This window comes from Trichoplusia ni, chromosome 3 (assembly GCF_003590095.1).
Source record: "Trichoplusia ni isolate ovarian cell line Hi5 chromosome 3, tn1, whole genome shotgun sequence".
In the NCBI taxonomy this organism is placed as follows: domain Eukaryota; kingdom Metazoa; phylum Arthropoda; class Insecta; order Lepidoptera; family Noctuidae; genus Trichoplusia; species Trichoplusia ni.
In genome coordinates this window covers 20,169,122-20,189,453 of record NC_039480.1, presented here as the reverse complement: position 1 = coordinate 20,189,453, position 20,332 = coordinate 20,169,122, and the positions used below count along the sequence as shown (strand labels likewise).

Here is a 20,332-nt window from a genome sequence, read left to right as displayed (position 1 = left end):
TTCGAGACGAGATCGATTAATGAAATGCAGATTCAAGCTCAATCGGGGGATTGAGTAAAATCTGGATTGATCGGAATCTTAGATTCGGGATCGAATATAGAAAGCGGCCGTTAGTCATATTGAAGTCGGCTTTCAGTTTTGTCAGATTCTTAAATACTCTAGTTAGTTAAATATACCAATTGTCAGATAAAATTAGCCTATTTAAAACATTGTAGTTAGAAGGTGCCAGCTACTGCAATACCAAATTTCATAGAAATCGGTGCAGCCGTTTGCAATGCTGCCAGCCTTTTGGGCACACTCCCAGCCGGCAGCGATGCCGATGAATTTTTTGATGCTTTGATTTAATAAATTTAATTATTTTTTATTTTTTGTTTTTTAACTTGTAAATATTTAACTCTGTAAAATTGTAAAATTTAATTGTCAGATTCAATTAAATAGGTGCTGTAAGTTTTAAGTACCAATTGTCATTTCGCGGGTCTGCTTGTGGAGTTGTCTTATGAAATAAACAGCATCTTTGTACATCTTTTCTTTTCAAGCAAACTCAAAAAGGGAGGAGATTGTCAATGCGTTTAATTTCTTTTCATGTTTGTTACTTCACAACCTCAGTTTGGATGAACTGTGAAATAGCTGTAATTTCGTGCCATAAAAATTTCATCAAGGTAGATATTTTATAATTTCAGTTGATTGTATCGTTGTATGTTTTTGTTGTTAAAATAATAATTCATGGTCTGTTTCTATTGTTTTGTGTGTAATTAACAAATTAATTCACAATGCTATTGAGTAAAACAGCCTGTATTTTTTTCTAATGTCCTTATCGGCAGCCCATCGGTAAAAAAACACAAAGTCATCACATTTTATGTTATTATAATGTAAAAGATGTGTTTTTTTGTTTGTAAACTTTTCACGCCCAAACGGCTGCACCGAATTCTATGAAATTTGGCATTGGGGTAGCTAGCAAGTGGCACCTTCTAACTACAATGTTTTAAATAGGCTAATTTTATCCGACTACGATAAAACAGGGTAAGGTTTATGCAGCAATAACAGACAACTACGCATGATTCCGAGGGCTTAACTAAGCTTAACTTAACTAAAAGATAGTAAAGTAAATAATCATACTAGCTGTTGCCCGCGACTTCGTCCGCGTGGTTAGAAGATATAAGTTATAATTTATACCTGCCTTCTATCTATCTATCTGCCTTCTATCTATCTTGTAGGATTTAGTCAGCGTTTGCAATGTAAGCGCAAAAAATGTGTTCTTTTACGACCTCACATTTGAAACCTCAAAAATTGTAGCCTATGTGTTATTCTGATGTATAAGCTATATTGTGGTAAAGTTTCATTCAAATCCATTCAGTAGTTTTTACGTGAAAGAGTAACAAACATCCATACACCCATACTTACAAACTTTCGCCTTTATATTAGTAGGATATAGTGTCAATAATATTGTAAGATAGTTTAGATTGTATGAAAAATCTTGATGCACTGAAAGATGCATAGTCCCATGAGTATTTTAAAAATCTAGCTTAAAAACTATACAAACGTTCGATAACTTAACTGAATCCAGTTTGACTGGACGCCGACATAGTCGGGCAGAGACTAGGATGATGATGATTCAGCTCTAGTCAATCAATCAATCAATCAAATCAAAATTCATTTATTCAAATTAGGCTACTAAGTAGCACTTTTTGAAGGTCAGGTTACATAGGACAGCACCCAGTTTCGCCCACCCGTCATACCAGTCGGCCCACCTTTGGGCCTAAGCGTCTATCTTTTAATAACGGAAGGCCAAAAAAGGTACATTTCTATTCAAGCTAACACTGATTGTTTTGCTGTGATGTATTGCAATAAAAAGTAAACGTCACAGTATTGAAATTGAATGTCTTTCCCATACATTTGAAGTTTTCATTTCCAATGCGGTGTATGATCTCAATGACGTGCAATTGGGGAGGCCTATGTCCAGCAGTGGACGGATCTGTGCTGATGATGATGATGTATCATTCTCAAGGCCCTATACATGGTGGAAATTTATTTCTAACTATATTATCTGTTTTTATTATAGATAAACTAAGTTGATGAAATATTAAAACTTACTATGTAAGTAATTTAAAAAGGTATTATTCGCAGCCATCATATGTCCGACATTTTGGTTTATCAACAATTCATATTCCCAAGCAGTAAACCACTCAAACGAAAGAGCAATAATAATAATTTTTCAAAAATGGAACACTGGAACGTCAAAACAGTTTCGAATGTCGAAGGAACGAAAAGAAAAAAACAAAGCTTTGTTCGTTTGTGAGCGTTCGATATTTGAATTCGAATGGCTTTTGTTCTTTGTTCGGTTAACGCGACCGTTAATAATATGTGACGTGTCGAATTATTGGCGGGACAATACCGAAATGACGTAAGGACAAGTATGGCGGACTTGAGAGTAAAACTATCAAAATTAAATAATTGCTTTGTCGAGGCCATTAAAAACATGTATTATGAAATATTTTGATCACTTCCTTCTAACATTATAAACCCGAAAGGTTGGATGAATGTTTGTTATTCACGGATATATCCCGATTTTTAACCTCGATTTGATGTTGCTCGTCCGTCTGTTACCGGTCTGGATCTTTTGAAACTGAATAAAATTTTGAAGCTAAATAATTGAAATTTCTAATGAAGTAGTATTTCTGTTGATACCAAAACAAATCGAGGTTAAGCAATTAAAAGTAAGGTCAGAAATGACATGAGAAGATCATTGTTTTCTTCATTAAATTTATAAGGAACAATTGATGTCGCAAATACGACTCGCACTTAACCATTTTTATACTGAAAATTTTATGAAACAGAAATTGTCGTTTACCAATACCTCTTAAATATAACGATGTTATTGAAATTCAAGATTCTTTTGTCTATGCCCATCTTAAAAGCCTATAACCACTTTCAGCCCTCTTTAAAAAACGAACATCAATTAAATTGACAAACAATGTAAAATGCAGCGCAAACAGAACCTTACGGCCCTTAAAGCTTGAAGGGTGCAAAACTGAGATAGGGCACGTCTGAACGGCGCCCTCTGATTGGCTGATAGACTTCAACACCACCCTAGAGCCGACGAATCACGTGCGAGCGTTGCCACCCCCGACCAATGGGAGAAGAGGACAACAGGGGGTTCTATTTTTAAAAACTGTTTGTTTTTTTAAAACGTTTGACAGGGAAAGTAAAACGTTTGAATTTGGAATGAATGATTGATTTGTCAACAGTTGTTGAATGGCGGTTCCTTTTACGTATGGTTCGGGGTTCGATGCCTGATACGTGTAATGTCAATATTAGAGGGTATTTGAGCAAACTTCTACGTATAGATGGATTCGGTCTGTGATTTTTATTCACACTTAGATGTTGAGGTTTTTACCGAAAGGAAGCTTTTCATTAAGTCCCAATATATTACTGATATATTAAACGCGAAAATTTGTATGTATGGATGTTTGTTCGTCTTTCACACAAACACTGACTGGAATAGAATGGTTAAAGCATAAATAATAAATAAATAACACATAGGATAGTATTCATCCCAATTGTATGTTCCCGTGGGATCATTTTTGATATGTAGCGGCCAGGCCCGCGGGCAAGAGCTAGTTCCCTATATTTTTTACTTGTGAAATAGTGTTTAAATTTGCAATTCTTGTATTTAAGTTCTAACACTTTAGGAAATCTAAAAAGGAGTGCTAAATTTCGATATTTAAGACAAAATGTATGTTTGTTCATCCTACGTATTTCTCTGAAACAAAAAACTCTATCAAATACGTTTTTGATGGAATTTGTTCCGACGTTAACGGCTTGGAATTAATTTTAGGGTTCCCTAGCTTAAGTATAAATCGGTATCCTAATACTGATAAAACAATGCGCGTCATACTCGAGACTCAGAGGGTTTCATTTAAAAAGTACAAAATAAAAAATCAAACAAAATTGGTCACCCATCAAATTTATTACTAAATCAGATGTTGCTTAACCTTAATATTTATATTTAGTATTTCTTGTCATATGAACAACATAATACATGATCAATAAAAATTTCAATTTTGTCCCACTATTCATGAGATACAACCTAATGCCACACAAACAGACAACGTAGCCTCAGTAATATCGCTCAGCTCGTGTTAAAGCGACGCTTTTACACCTCAAAGAAAATAAGAATTCTAACTAATAAATAGATTTGGTATTCTTGGACCATAGACAAAATAGTCTGACGTCCTATAGAAAGACCGGAGGTTGTCAAATTATTAATTTATGACGTAACAATTTGTATTCTTGACATACTGACATTGGCACTAGAAACCTATTTATACGGTTTCGTTTTATTTCGTTAATAGTTTGTTTTGGCGTGTCGCTGCTATGTTAGGAATTTAGGATGCTTTCAATCTGCCCAGTTTGAACTTATTTAGAGTATTTTTGAGATAATTTTTTTTAAACTGTAATTTATAACTTCTAAGTCATGAGAAATCAGTCAAGTGAGTGTCGGACTCGCGACACGGGGTTCCTTAGGCAATAAAATAAGAAATTGGTTGGGTGAAAAATGAATTGCGAACGCGCTCAATCCCAATCTGTATTTTCAGTATTTGTCGTTGTAGCGGTAACAGAAATACAATAGTCTGATAAAATCTCAACTGTTTAGCTACCACGGTTCATAGGGTACAACTTGGTGACGGACAGACCGACAGGCAACGGAGGGTCGGTAATGGGTTTCCTTTTTTACCTTTTAGGTACGCAACTCTTATTTCTAACAAGCCGTGACCCGCGGACAAGCTTCAAATCTGAAATCCCACGGGAACATGAAATCGGGCTAAAGACTATCCTATGTGTTAATCCTGTTTATAATCTGTGTACCAAGTTTCGTCTGAATCCGTTCAGTAGTTTTTGCGTGAAAAAGGAAAAAACTGCCATATTTTTACATACAAACTTTCGCGTTTTTAATATTAGTAGAATCATGACTTTACCTGAAAAAAAAAACAACTAGAAAGACCAAACAATAACAGAATTCTCAACGTAACTGCAACACACAACAATATTCGTCCACTTTGCGTTTTATTCAGGTCACCGGTTTCTCATTACTCTGACAAATACTTACGGCTATTACAATGAGTCATTACTACGTAATTTTGTATTTATTGAGATTCGGACTTTGATTTTAAACTGATAAAAATATATCTTTCTGACTGATTTGAGAGGCGATTTGAGGGTTCTCTGTTAGATTGAGAAGTATGAAAATATTGAATACAAATTAGAACTTGAATAGATTTATAAAATGAGGTTAAGCAACAGTTGGTACGATCATAATTTTAATGGGTGACCAATTTTTGCAAATTAGTTTTTTTAGGGCTTATTTGTACTGAACCCTAAGTTAACAAGTTAAAAAATTAACTGATTATACTATAAATTATAACCGGTTATACTACATATTTGCACAACTGATAAAATTAAAGGATTCACAGGACATAATTCCATTTTCAAAAACTAAATCCAACCATAGATTATCATAAATCCGACTAACATTATTTTTAGCGGGAAAAGAAAATAAAGGGGTGCGAATCCAACAGTTAGCATAGATTATAGAGCACTTGGATTTACTTAATCTATGCTCGAGTGGTCGCGTGCCGAAATGTAAAATAAATACTTATGATAATGCTAGAAATAATATGGCGGACATTTTTGATTATAGTTATGTTTTAAGGGCTGCTTGTCTGTCTGTTGTATTGTCCCGAAAAAACTCGCAAATTGATAGCTCAATCAAGCTCAGGGTTCATACATCGGCCTAGCCTTTTCCCAACTATATTGGGGTCGGCTTCCAGTCTAATCGGATGCAGCTAAGTACCAGTGTTTTACAAGGAGCGACTGCCTATCTGACCTCCTCAACCCAGTTACCTGGCCAACACGATATACTTAGGGACGACGGGACTTCGGGACGTATAAGATCTAATTTAAATTAGCTTGTAATATTTGATTACAGACTCAAGAACAGGTTAAATAAAACTTAGTAATGAAACGGTAAATAAAACAAAATAAAACCTTTACAAACTACATTATAAAAAGCGAGAATTATCAGCAAAACTACAGCTATAAAAGTTATCTATGCAGACAATAATTCATTGTGGCGGGCGGAGCAAACTGGCACGCCCATTACGCCCCGCGGGCAAATCAGTACTGAGGTATAGACAGTCTATCTGTCTATTATTGAATACTCAATAAACGGTCATTTTGTTATAGAAAATTCAACTTAGTTAACAATGAGGTCCTCTAAAAAGTATGTATATTGTCGCCCGTACATGAATTGACAATTTCTTCCGATTTCTTTTTCACATAGGAGTTGCATTTTAAAACCGCAGTCTAGTTTAGTCCTAGAGTCGTTTTAAAAGTGTCTTAAAAAAGGCCTATGACTTTAAATAAAAACTATAAAAAAAAACATTTAAATTAAAACAAGAATATTTATTGAAAATCATTTCCCAATTCTATCAAATGATCTCAATCCAATTTTTACTCTATCCCCAAATAATAGGGTATATTTTAAATTGTACTTCCGCTATATTTTTATTAGTACGTGACGGAACAATAGAATCCCGGCAGTAGGTCTTTTTGATGTAATGATCCCTTTCCCACGCAGTAGGATAAAATTTGGGTTCTTTAATGAGTCATTTTTGTAAAATTCCTAGTGGGCGGCCATTTTATTTATGAATGAAATGTATGGGGACATACAATGTATGAAATGTCGTTTTCGTCTAGACTAAGTTGTGACTATGAATTTATTAATTAATTACTTTCGATTTTACTGCAGGAAATGCTGTAACTAACATCAATCGTAATTGTTATGTAATTAGACATTAAAAAGTTGTTGAAAATTAAAGAACCTCCAAAACTTTCTATTTTTGGTTTGATAAATGTCATTTATATGAAGTCAAATGAATATTTAAGGTTTCATCAACATTATTAAAGAAAACTGTATTACATGTAGGTACTTAACTTGCTTGATTTAGAAGGATTTTTCAACAAACAATTGTAAAACATTCATTGATTTTTTTTAAAGCCGTTAACATTTTGTAAAATAACATTTGACGTCAATTTTCTATCTCGAAAAAATACCGAAAGTACTTGTAATTGCCCACCATTAAAAATACTAAACATTACCACCATTTCGTGCAAAATAAAGCAAAAAAAACATCATTAGTATACTCAACTATTGTCTACGATCAGCTGTCAACAAAACCGAAAGGCGGGAAAAATATCAACATCGAATCACATCGTAATTCGGCAAAGGCATTCGCCGTCACGTCCTTACAATCAATAATAGTACACATACGACCTCCTTTATAGAAATCTTTATTTATTATTTCATTTAAATAAAGCAGAGGAATTAATATGAACGGATGTTAGAGGGGACATTATGGTAATCGTTTGGCTGTATGTGCGATGCCTTTGCTTTGTGATTGGATTAGTGTTGTGCTTTGTGCGAGTCAGTTTCGTTTAATGGCCGCTCTGAATTGTAATGGTCATTATTGGAGTAATTAAAGTTGTATAATATGTGATAGTACAATGAGAGAGAGAGTAGAGAGGGGTACTACAGCTGGTTTTCTAGGGGAATGGGGGACATAGTTATTAAATTGAACAATATTTTTAACGACTCCCGCCTTAAGAAATTTAATCCTTGTGTCGCAAAATTTACGTCAGTCAATCACGTACACAAAGACATCCAGACTCAGTTCAATCTTTTGTGGAAGTCAAACGCTGGTTCTACGAGGCCGAGGGGAGCGAATCCGCAACACGTCGTCCAGTGGTTTTTGCACGATGACCTCAACCACTCTGCTATCCTGCAGTTAATTATTGTAATAAGTCTTACAGCAATAATCGCGTCCAGCGAAGTAGCGTCTTTCATCCACAATTAAATAACGCGTCAAGTGTTTAAACTCAGTTGAAACCATGTCTTGAAGATGTCCAGTAAAGGAGGCAAAGCTTTCTCTAAACAAAATTGCATAGTTACGTCGATAATCTATACTCTGTACTAATATATAAAGCTGAAGAGTTTGTTTGTTTGTTTAAACGCGCTAATCTCAGGAACTACTGGTCCGAATTGAAAAATTCTTTTTGTGTTGAATAGACCATTAATCGAGGAAGGCTTTAGGCTATAAACCATCACGCTGCGACTAATAGGAGCGAAGATACAATGGAAAATGTGAAAAAAACAGGACGGGTATAAATCATAACTTATATCTTCTTCTACCCACGGGAACGAAGTCGCGGGCAACAGCTAGTAAGATCATATTCTCAAGCTAGTAGAAGCAGAATAATTACAAATCACTATACTCCATTTACTTTATTTTGACGTAACAAAAAATAACCTTTTAATTTCATCTTATTTAGGTACGTGTTGAAAACATTTTTTGCTTTTCTTCTTGCAAAGCTACGACCATGAATGGATTCAAATACTAAAAGCATTTTTATCGATGGTTCCCATGAGCGATGTGAGAATAGACATGTAAAACAGCAGTCTTTTTTACAGGTTTAAGGATTAATTAAAGAAAATATTGAACTCGCTCTAAATATCATCCATTGTACTTCCAGACTTGAGTCGCTTAGACAGAACATGAGCTTTTTTAGCGAGTTTTCTCGATAAAAAAAGAAAAATAGTCATGCAATCATATACAAAGGGAATTAAAAAATATATTATTACGTAATACACTTTTCACAAATCGTCCATACTTTATCAACATTTTTTTATCTGTGCTCTTAATATTTATTAGACCCGTAACTAAAAGGCCCATCGAAAACCACCAGAAACAATAAATTAAATATCATAATAAAACAAAAGATAATGTTTTTCTAAACTTCTAAATATTATTACTCAACGCAAATGCAATATTCCCGCCCAATAAAATTTTCCAGACATAATTTGACATATTATCGTCATCGATCGGCGGACTGACAAAGGTAACTGCTTATTCAGCCGCACGTATAGGCTGTTAGCTTCGAGATCCGCCATTGTTCTTTTATAACAATTTTATGGTGTTTTAACGATCGTCGCGTAAGTAAACGATTATTATTTTATTATAATAGTAAATTACTTTTATTTGTGACCGATGATTGCTGTTCCTTAATTTCTTTTGTTTAAGACTAGATATTTTCGTCCTTTAAATTTCGAGTTTCTTCTATTCTGTAATAGCGTAAAGATACAGAATTAATTATTCCTCGATTCATTATGTTGTCGAACGCCTTTGCTGCGTTGACAATAATCGCGCAACATCAAAATTGCATTTTACAACCAATCACAGCAATGGCAAGAGGAAATTGATTAAAAAAAAATCAGGCAGTCAGAAAGGAGTTCAGATAGTTTGACTGTCTTTTTGGTTCTTGCTTCGTAAAAGAGAGGTAGTGATGGGCCTCTGGTGACTTGTCCTAAAAAATAAAACACGGCTTCTCAAAATGTTCTAACATTATTTACCGGCTGTACTTGTATTTTATTATGCAACATTTTAAAATCGGAAATGAAATCTATTAACAAGCCTCGAATGTATTTCTGTGTTACTTAATATCCAAATTCAGGCAAACATTTAATTTTAATACCTTTAAAATATGATATCTATTTATTACTAATTTCTCTTTGAACAAACGAAACTATTTAAATGAGCATAGAGGTTCGCTTACTCAATTCTTTAAACATTTTATACCGTCTTAAAAACAGATAAGAAAAATACGTGTTTTATCTTTAAATTGAAACGTATAGTTACTATGTTCTAAGTTAATTAATTAATTTTATTGAAATTACTTAATTGATCGTCATATATTAAAGTGTTAGAGTTTTTGACGTTCCTTCTAGAGGTAACCTCAGAATCTTCCGAAACGATGTTGTTCTTTTTTAACCAATCGGAAGGTACGTTATTTGACTGTTATAGGCTGAAGTTTTACCCAACTGGTAAAAATCTTTATTAATAAGGCTATGCGGTCTGTCCGTCTGTCTCTTAACAGGCTGTATTTAAAGAACCCTGATGAAAAAAGCAGTTGAAATTTTTACAAATGTCGTTTAGGTATCAGTTGCCGCTAGAATAACAAATACTAAAAACCGAGGTTAGTCAAGGGTTAGTAGGGTCGTAAATTTGATTTGTTTTTTACAGAACTCTCAGTAGCGATAGTCCGACTCACATTTGATCGTTATTTATAATTTTGCAAGTGATCCTTATTCCACGATATTAAAATTAGTTAGTAGAACCCTCATACAGTTACAAACAGTTCGGCAGTACAAAATAAGCTTAAAAGAAAATTGATAATTTCAAATAAAGCAATAATTGTTACAATATATAACGTAATCATTCAATAATGAGGCCATCGCAATGTGCACCGCGCCGCCATCTTTACTTTGCTGATTCAGTATTGCGGTGACATTGATTTTAAATAAAAATTAAAACAAGGAAGTGGCTTTATAATAATTGTCTCATGTCATAAAAGAAATGTGGTCTTAATTCGAATTAGTTGTCAAAGCGGGTAGTGTGTTCGTGACATTTTGCCGCCATATTTGAAAATTTAAAACTGTTCTTTTTTTAATTGGTTTTTAAGTGTAGTGCTGTGATCTATTTGTGTTATGTGTGATTTTTTGTTGAAAAATATAATTAATTAAATTATTAAAAGAATAATGGCAGGTGAGTCGTAATATTCAAATTTATTTTATTAATTTAATAAGGTTTATTTAAGTTTAGGTTGCGTTATTTTATGCGTTTTAAGTCGGTATGAATGTTAAAGAAAATGTGCTGACATGAACATTTTTGAAACAATGAAATGCTTTCGTATGCGTTTTTAAATAGGTAAGTACCTGCTCAGTGCATTATGCGTGCATGATGCGTATATTAAAACATTATTATTTAGTAAGGGAAATTTAGTTGAGTTGTCAAATAAAATATATTTTCTTTCTTTCTGTCTATGTCAATCATGTATTATTTGGGTTTATAAAATAAGACGTGATTCTGGAAGTTTCTATCTTTAATCAAAACTTCTGAATGCTTTGACTATTTATAACGTATAGGGGTCTCTATCGTTAGAAACCTCGCATGACTAGGTATAAGAGAAACTGGAAAGATTATTTAAAAATATATATAACAATAAAATCGGCATTTTTTCATGAAGATAGCCGCTTTTAGTAAATGTCTGCAGACTGTCTATTCAAAAATGAAATTCCATTTAAACTAATCACGAGACTTTGACGTGTCATCTCACGAATGCCTGTCCTGAGTCTGGGTGTCTTTGTGCATGTGACTTACATTTTTTAAAAACGACACAATGATTAAACTCATTAGTGTCAGAGTGATTATACAATATATATATGGTCACAGATCCTTTTAATACCAAACGTCAGCCGTTGACTCTGTTCTGACAGCTCATATTTGAAGTTCAAACTATACGGTATTTTTTGTTAACATGTCCGTCTAACGTCATGATGTAGTGACCGTCAGATGTGGACGAAAGGTGCGTATTGTATGGAAAATTAGAAATACACGGTGATTTTTTAGTCGTCTTATAAAAGCAGCCCAGTTCATGTATCCGACGTAAAATACCCCTAGGCGCGATTTTTTTTTTATCATCAACTAAAATAATAAGTGCGAAGAAAAATTAAACGAGAGAAATCTGAAATATACTCTTAAAAATGATAAAAACGCCGCCGCCCGCGCCCCTCACCATTGTTACAAGGCTCGGACCGCGCTCGCAACAGAGCTGTTTTTCTAGAAAACTACGAATTACATCATAATATTGAATAAAAATTGCATTTTTAATTTATTGGAATCTCATAAATACCTATTTTTTTTATCATGAACGTGTTCTAGTCATTGGATACATGAACTGGGCTGCTTTTGTAAGACGACTAAAAATCACGGTGTATAATAAACTGTGTCATACTAGCTCACTCTTCTCACTCGTCCGCTCAATATACGTTTGATATCAAAACTTAAGTTTCTATTTCATAAAGGCTGTTTTCAGACACTTTTTTAAAACGTTGCATACTTAATGACTCAAAATGCACGGTTTAAAAATGTAAGGTCGAATTTTCAGACCTATTCTATTTTCGTTGACCGGTGATAGTACGTAAGGATTTCCATACCCTGGGCAAGACGAAGAGGTTTAACAGACTTACCCGTAAAAGTTTAAAACCACCAGTATACATCTTCAAAATCGATTTATTCAAGTTAAGCAACAAAGCATCACTATTAAGACGTCAAAAATCATATTAGAACTTTCTTTTGACATTTCCATTCCATTTTTTCCATTTCAAAGTCATAGCATTAGGCTATATACAGATGTAGATTGAACACTGCCTTTTTAATATATCTCTCGCTACGCATCCGTGTTGGAAATGCAGCCTAAAAAGAAGTTTTAAACAATGAATAACATTCTAACGGTAGACATTTATTAGTCATCGTATGTGTCTCGTCGTCAAGGTCGTATCCAAATGAGTTTGTATGATTGCACAATGTATTTTCTTGTATATTTGTCAATAGGGATGATGACTGGTTATGAAAAGAAAAAATCTCATTAGTCCCTCAGTTAGACAATTGAAAAGTATGAGACACGTATTTTTTCCTTTTTCAGAAAAACTAGAATTGGCAAAGATTAACTGCTTTGAAGTTTAGGAGAGGGGGCTTATGACGTAAAGATAGAGTAAAATTTATACTCAATTGTGACGTTTCAGTCACTGTAATTTGGTCAATTTATGTTTGCGGGACAAATTAAAAGATATGTATCCATTATTATACAAAAAACTACAAGACGGACACTGCAAAATAAAAATTGTCATCATCCCTATTTAGAGGATTTATTTTTAGCACTTCTGGCCAAAAGGGGAGAAGGCGTTACTGTCTGTCCCCTGTAGGTCTGTCACCTATGGCTCTATGAATCGATGATGATTCGTTAACCGTGAAAGCTAGGAAGTTAAAGTTGAAAACCGTATCGTGCAAATTAATATTTCGACGATGTCACATATATTACCTATTTATAAACTTATTTTCACATGTGGTTGTAAGTTTGTAACTTCTCTCTTGCACCGCGCCTCGATTCTTTTTCATACTACATCAGCATAGTGCCAAATTTGAAGCCTGTATGAACGAAACCCTCGGTGAATCGGGTCCGACTCGACCTTGACCGGATTTTATTTATATTTATTTGACGTCTTAACACTTTTATAAGTCTCCGGTTACTGTAACACGTTATCGTACAGAGGGGCTACTTTATTAAAAGTCCAAAGTAAATAAATTCCCTGCTGCGGAAAATTCTAAATGCCAACTATTTCTCTCATGTAGTAATTTAATATTGATTGACTTAATTTAAGCAAGTAAGAAGTTCTGAATGCATCTTAATACTATTTTCAGTTACTTTTTTACCTATCCAAGGCCTTTGATTGCGTAGAGCACTGTTATAAATTATTATAAGTGCTAAAACGATATGATAAAGCTTTGTTTTATGAATGACTTTAAAAAAGTTAAATAATCTTCATATAACTAACTGCAAATATGGATGTACCTAGTTTTAATTACTTTGTAATTGCGGGAGTTCCTCAGGGTACTTTATTTGGTCTTTTACAACACATACCCCCACAATATTTAGATATGTTTTTTCCCCACCAAGACAAAGATTTTATAAGTAATGTATGTAGAGTACTATAAATACAAGCGTTGCCTAGTTTGAGAGATAACACTATTATTATTATCTTCGTAATGTTCAACCGAAAATTAAGAAATACGACGTAGCTACTTACGCACCGTACTATAACGGTTCCGATATTACTGAGATTTTGTTGAAATCAGAAATAATCTAGATACCACAAACAAAATCGAACATCATAAAAGGCTTTAAGCTCATAATGTGCTATCAGTAAATACAACTCCGATTTATCAACAAAACTGTTTGGTCGCTGATAAGATTTCTGTACAACCCACCACGCAATCATCACATCCTTTTACAAAACTGATCTTTATTTCATCGTCATAGAGTCCTTATTCTATGACAATGTTGGACTTGTGCGGTTGACTGTTTCTGATATAAATGTGATCAAATTATTTTTCGAATTTTAATCCATATGCAGTTGTCTTAAAGTCCTTTTTAATATGTAATAAGGGTTTTGGACTTTCGTGTTAGACAGTTTCTAATCTAAATAAAACTGATAATCTCATAATTGTGACGCCATTTTTGAAGGTTGACATTTGTTTTCCATTTAAAATAGAAGCTTGTTCAAATGTTTCTTATCTAGTTTTAACTTCGTAGTTAACTCCTTAAGTAGGGTTAATCTTGATAGTTAACGGTGATATATAAATGTTTGTTTTTCAACGGTATATGTTTGACTAGTTTTGTGTTTAATTCTTAGTTACCGTTTAATTTTTTAGTAGAATTTTGTTTTTTTCGGAAAGATAGGTTTTCTTTTGCATTAAAGTTCAGTTGTGACAGCTCGCGCGATTGGATACGCTTGCTGCCAAAACCAGGATCTCGCATCATTTTGATTTTTTGCGTTTCCTTAAGTTGGATATAGAAAGATATATTAGTTCCAATTATATCAAAGTTGTCATTTAGTTTAGTTCTTTAAATGGGGAAGTTCTGTTGCAGCATTTTGTTTTACAATGACAATGATATTTTCTGACCGATTTTGGCCTCGGCTGTTGGTCTAGCAAGCAGATGGGTGCACTCTCTATTCCCTTACTTTTATAGTCTGATGGGACTTTTTTAATAATGTGTTAAAGCGAAAAATACCTATTTAATATTTTTGGGAAGCACTCTGATGGACTATTTATTTTTTAAATCAAATGTGCTGTTAAACTAATCCTAATTGTTTGGAGTACTTTGGTGGAGGGCTCCATTGCCGCACGTGGTTCAAAACTGGCCCATTGTACGACTCTTCGGACTATCATCAAGCCCAAGTTTCTTCTGACCATAAAAGGTATAAACAGATAATAAAAGATTACCAATTTTTCGCTTTAAAAAGCAATCATTCACATATAACATAATTACAAATAAAGCAGCAATGCATTTAAGACCTTATCGCTTATAAAACACAGTTCTATTTGTGTTGACTCGCTAAATATTAAACCTATAGGGGGAGACGAAGGTTGGTATGTTAACAAACCATTTCTACCAATTATCACTAAGGTCACAGTTAAGATAGAACTGTTTTTGGTTCCGTAGGTCTTTAAAATAACAATTAAAAATCAGTCAAGCCGTCTTTGTTATAAAGTTGTAAATTGCATTGTCATCGGATTTGAAGCTACCCTGAAAATTTCAGCCTGCTAGCTTATCGGGAAGTGCCTCAAAATTGAGTTACAAAAATCCAACCGGAACGACGAAGAAACGAGAAAGTGAATGTATACTAAAGTGGTTAATATCAAATTTAAAAACTTAGAAAGACGTTTACATCTTGCAGCTTTAAATACCTAATTAAAATACTTAGCAAAAGTGACAATTGTCATTTTTTTTTTATATTTCACTAGAAATGTCATTAACTGACTTCAAAGAGAAATAAATTCTCATTTTAGCTCTATTTTATTTTTGTCTTCAACAAAATTGTTTTTGTAGAGTTAGGTTCCGCTTCAAAGTAAGTAAGTTAATTGATAATGCGTATAAATAACGACATTTTGATAACAATTGAAAAATAACATACAGAAAAATCTATAAGCAAATATGCTTACCTATAGATTTTTCTATATATGGCTCTATCTTTCTCTTTGCTTTTGTATTACGCACAAGACTGTGTCAGAAAAATTAAGTGAAGTAGAAGTTTTAGATAAAAAAAAAGACCTATTATTTTATTATCAAAAGTTATTAAGTAAATGTCTTGTTCTATTTAGAAACTTCTCGAATTGAAGACACAACAAAAAATGCATATTTCAATGTAGCTAGTAGCTTATAGTTTCCATTATTTCAACAAAACAACATTCAAAATATACCCATACCTTAACTACGGGTCCCAAAACCTCCCAGTACGAGAGAACCGGTCCACACTCCACAATAAACGTATATTTGAACATCGAGCGCGGTAGCCATCTTATAAGTAAACAATACAAAATGGCCGTCACCGAGTTCATTCCGGGAAAGGAGGTTTTATACGTTTTTTAACGAAACTCTTTGCATGGTTTAATGTATGTCAACTAAGTAATGACTGGTTTGAGTTACTGGGATTGCAAATAGCAGTAAAGCTTTTTAAATTGTTGGTGCCTTTTACAATATTTGTTTATTGAAATGCTTATATTGAGTAACTGCCCTTCAGTAACTTGTGTATTTTTTAAATCGTTTAGCTGGGGAAACCTGGACTCCAAATATTAGCGAGGCGATAAATGCTGAAACCTTTGAAATGTGCAGCAACGTATTTATTATGGGCGTATTATATTGTTAAGATCATCTTAGCAAAGGAAATAGAGGAATTGAAGAGAAATTAATTGTATTGACTGTGAGTGTTCTGCCGCGTACTGAATTTAAAATTATTGTGTTGAAAAAATGCTTAAAATAATATGAATCCAATTTCCATTCATTCGTTGGAAATTGTACATAGCTGGATTGAAGCCCAGCTTCATTATCAGACCCTGGATATCTTGGTGTAAAACAAGTAAAGTGTCAACCCTCCAACACGAATCGTCGTAACCCCTTTTTTTTTGTTAAGGCGGAGGAATCCTGATCGTCACCCACTCCCTCGGGGGAGGAAATGGGTAGTGTCAGACTTTTACTGATCAAACCTGAACCGCCGTGCTACGTCATCCGCGTTTTTGTGTCGGTGTATGGACATGCGTCGCAGTCCTTTATACAATCAGTCGTAACCCTAACCAACTATCAATTTTCATTCCAATCTGACATAGGTATTTGTCTCCTGACACCCCGAAATAACGATTTCATTAATTATCACAGCTCAACTACAGAAGCCGAAACTGACGTGAAAAAATCTCAAATATTTTAACGTACTAATTGATATTTTCGACCAATTTGTAAGTCGACCATAAACCCACGTTTCGGATCGAACTAATGGCGAATCCGTGACTACTAGAATGCATTCCCGTGTAATAAAAACAAATATAACTTTTAAACACAACAAATAGAATAAAATGGTGAAAAAAGGCGGCCATTTTGACGCATGCGCACGTACGACGTCACCGGAATCCTTATGGATAGCTTTGGTGCGTGAGCCGACGCGCATTTTTGGTGCGATCCGTTTTTTTTCTTGTCTATGATATGTTTACGAGTAAACTTTTTTTAAGTCAACTCCTTCGTTCATTGATACTTTTTTTTTAATGTTTGGTGTTAGGGATGTTGTTGCGTGGTGTGTGTGTTTTTTTGTATAATATATGGATCTGAAGATATTTTTTTTTGTAGTCAATATCATAAGCTTAGTAAATGGGTAAAGGCACTTTCATATACACAATGTAAGTATGTACATACCACATTGATCACCCAGCTAGATTTTTTTCGCTTTTTAAGGTTTCGTTTTAGAAACTAGGAACCTATGTTGCTTCCATGAAAAAGTGTTTTATTTTTCCATGTTTTGGAATTGGCCTCATTTCCTTTTGGAGCCTGAGGCAAATTGGGGCCCTGGACTCAGGACAAGCATACGAGGATCACACAAATGCCTATCCTACGCAGGAACCGACCCGCGACACGTCGCGCTCACTAGGTTTGGCTTGGCAACCTCAACCACTTGGCTATCCTTGCAATCATACCACAGAAGTAGGTAGCTATATTTCCTGCGGCCATACTGTCAATAGAGCAAATCAAATCACTACAAAATCTCTCCAACCACATTCACACAACAAATTACTCAACAATAATTTTCCAACAATCCCAAGAATTGCAATAAATAATTACATAGTTCGTTAGACATCGCAACATTGTTGCCAAACGTGAGGTTATCGTAAATAGCCGCTGCGCAGGCGCACAGGCACGTACGACCCGTTTGGTAGCTGCTTGTAATCGGTAGTACATTGTATTCTGAACACTTATGGGCCTCTAATGACTAATGGGTGAATATTTTGCTAATATTTTTATTAAGCTAAACTTTACACGGTCGATCCGTGTTCCGGAAGGTTAAATTGTGGGTTCCGGCTGTAATTTATATAGCTTTGACTGGCGTTACAGGTAGTCAGAAACTTGAAAGTCTGACAACCTAAGTAAGGGATTTCGTGTTGCCCAGGTAACTGGGTTGAGGAGGTCAGATAGGCAGTCGCTCCTTGTGAAACACTGGTACTTAGCTGAATCCGGTTAGACTGGAAGCCGACCCCAACATAGTTGGGATACAGCTAGGCTGATGGTACCTGCTGATCTGTTTTTTGGGTTATAGTTAGTTAATCTATGCTGATTAGCGACTAAGTTAACCATCCTATCAGAAATAATCACAGAATACGACGAACTGAAACAAAACTTCATTACGCAAAATCACTCACCAAGCTATAACGCAACAACATTTAACAAAATCAAAGATTTAACACAATCTCTACAACACTTTAAACAATCTTAAATCACGACCAAGCCATATATTTGAAACATATTTAAAAACAAAATATTCTGAGCTCAAAGGTGAGAAAACATACGTAAATCTCAGGAAACAGTAATAATTTACTTCCATACTTTTTACGCAAGAACCAAGATTATAGGATTAAGTGATTACCGTTTGTGTGGGGTAAGCTGAGCTTGGCGAACACATCTGGACCAATTCTAGTAATAGATCTCTTAATTTCGTGTCTTTGTGCATGTGACTTGAATGTTTGTGGAAGTCGTGGCATAAGGATTAAATTCCTTGGTGCTAGAGTCGTTTTAAAAAATAAATGTGGAATGTTTTTTTTTAAGTTTTCGAACAAGGAACGTTTTGTAATTGCAACATATTATTGTGCTTAGACTTGCTTGGTTTGGTTGACCTTACTTTAACTTAGACACGCTATTTTAGGGTTCAAAATTAATGGTCATTGTTTTGAAGACTTTTTAGTTTTGACCCGCCTTAGTAAGTTTGACTGAATATTAAGATGGCGTATAACCATGAAAGCCGAAATCGCTTAACCTTTCAAAATAACCTGGATTCTGCTAGCCCTACCAACTCTAAAACTCTTTTTATTTGTAAAGATTATTTTCATGTCTATAAACAACCCAAGTAGTACTCAAGTTCCGTACGAATGGGCTAAAGAAAATTACAAAAGAAAATATCAAGCAATCCTTGATTTTTCTTTTTGATGTTTATTTATTTAAAAATATAGAATATAAAAAAATAAATGCAAATTTATTAATAATCATTTGTAATAATGTAATAATTTCAAGTGATAGGTCCTTATTACGGTCCATGTAATACAGGCCTAGGAGCCTCGGGAATGGTGTTCTGTTTTTTCACTTTTTACAATAAAACTAGTGAACTATTTCGAGTAATGATAGGTAGTTAATATAAGAATCGTTTAATTACACTTAAAATATTTTCCCAAGCCATAAATTCCAAACAAAATAATAACCAACAAAAACTTATTGTCAAACTCCTCCCGCCGAAAACAATGAAACCCGCCAATCGAACTGTCAAAGCAGTCTCTAAAAAAAAATCAAAAGGCAAAGGCGATCTTGTGTCAGCCAACTAGGAACTCTTTTTAAAATGTCAACTTGACGGGATGCAAAGAGGTTTTATTGTCTAATGCATAATTCACTTGTTTTGCAATTTATGAATAACGTGGGAAACAAGCCAGCGTTTATGAATGAACCTGTATTTCTAAGGAGAGAGTTAACGTTCAGAAACTGAAATATATTTTACTTCGAATAGTGTGGTCTGGTGTGGCGACGCGAATAACATTAAAAGGATTTCCTTTGGCTCGTGTTACGTTTAATATATTTTATTTTTGTGGAAGAAAAATATGGTAGAAAATTGTTTCTGCTGTTACGCCATGGATTAAGATGATATTTGAAGACTTATGAGAAGTTTTGTCATTTCTATATATGTATTTGAAGGTTTTCAGGCTCAACTTTCAGGTGCAACAAAAAATATATTAGGACTGAAAAAATTGTCTAATCAAACTTCTTGAAAGACGAATTTTTGACAAATTTAATTTTGAACAAATATTTTTGTCCCTGAAAGAAAACTCAAACACATAACCCTACTTGCATAGCGCGATCTGAAACTATCAAAAACCCCTCTCACAAAATCTTTCTTGCAACAAAATACTATCTTATACACCATAACTAAACAACAATTTCATTCATTACCTTCACAAGTAATTGTGAAACAAATAAATGAAACTGGGATACAGGACACCGTCCTATTCCCACGGCATGGCAGAACGCAAATGATTCACTGATTACTACACAAAATTATGAATGACTCTACAGGTGCCTA

At 34.1% G+C, this 20,332-nt stretch overlaps 1 protein-coding gene across 2 annotated transcripts in view; it reads left to right on the top strand.

The window, feature by feature from the left end:
• The window catches only part of LOC113492350 (single-minded homolog 1), a 47,141-nt gene that overhangs the window by 4,148 nt on the left and 22,661 nt on the right, over positions 1–20,332 (top strand). Inside the window, exon 1 of one of the 2 annotated variants that reach the window (XM_026869822.1) lies at positions 17,302–17,399. The exons of the other annotated variant lie outside the window; for it this stretch is intronic. The gene's annotated coding sequence lies outside the window, so the exon portion shown is untranslated. Of the gene's footprint in view, positions 1–17,301; positions 17,400–20,332 lie in introns of those variants that run through there. 2 annotated transcript variants of the gene reach the window in all.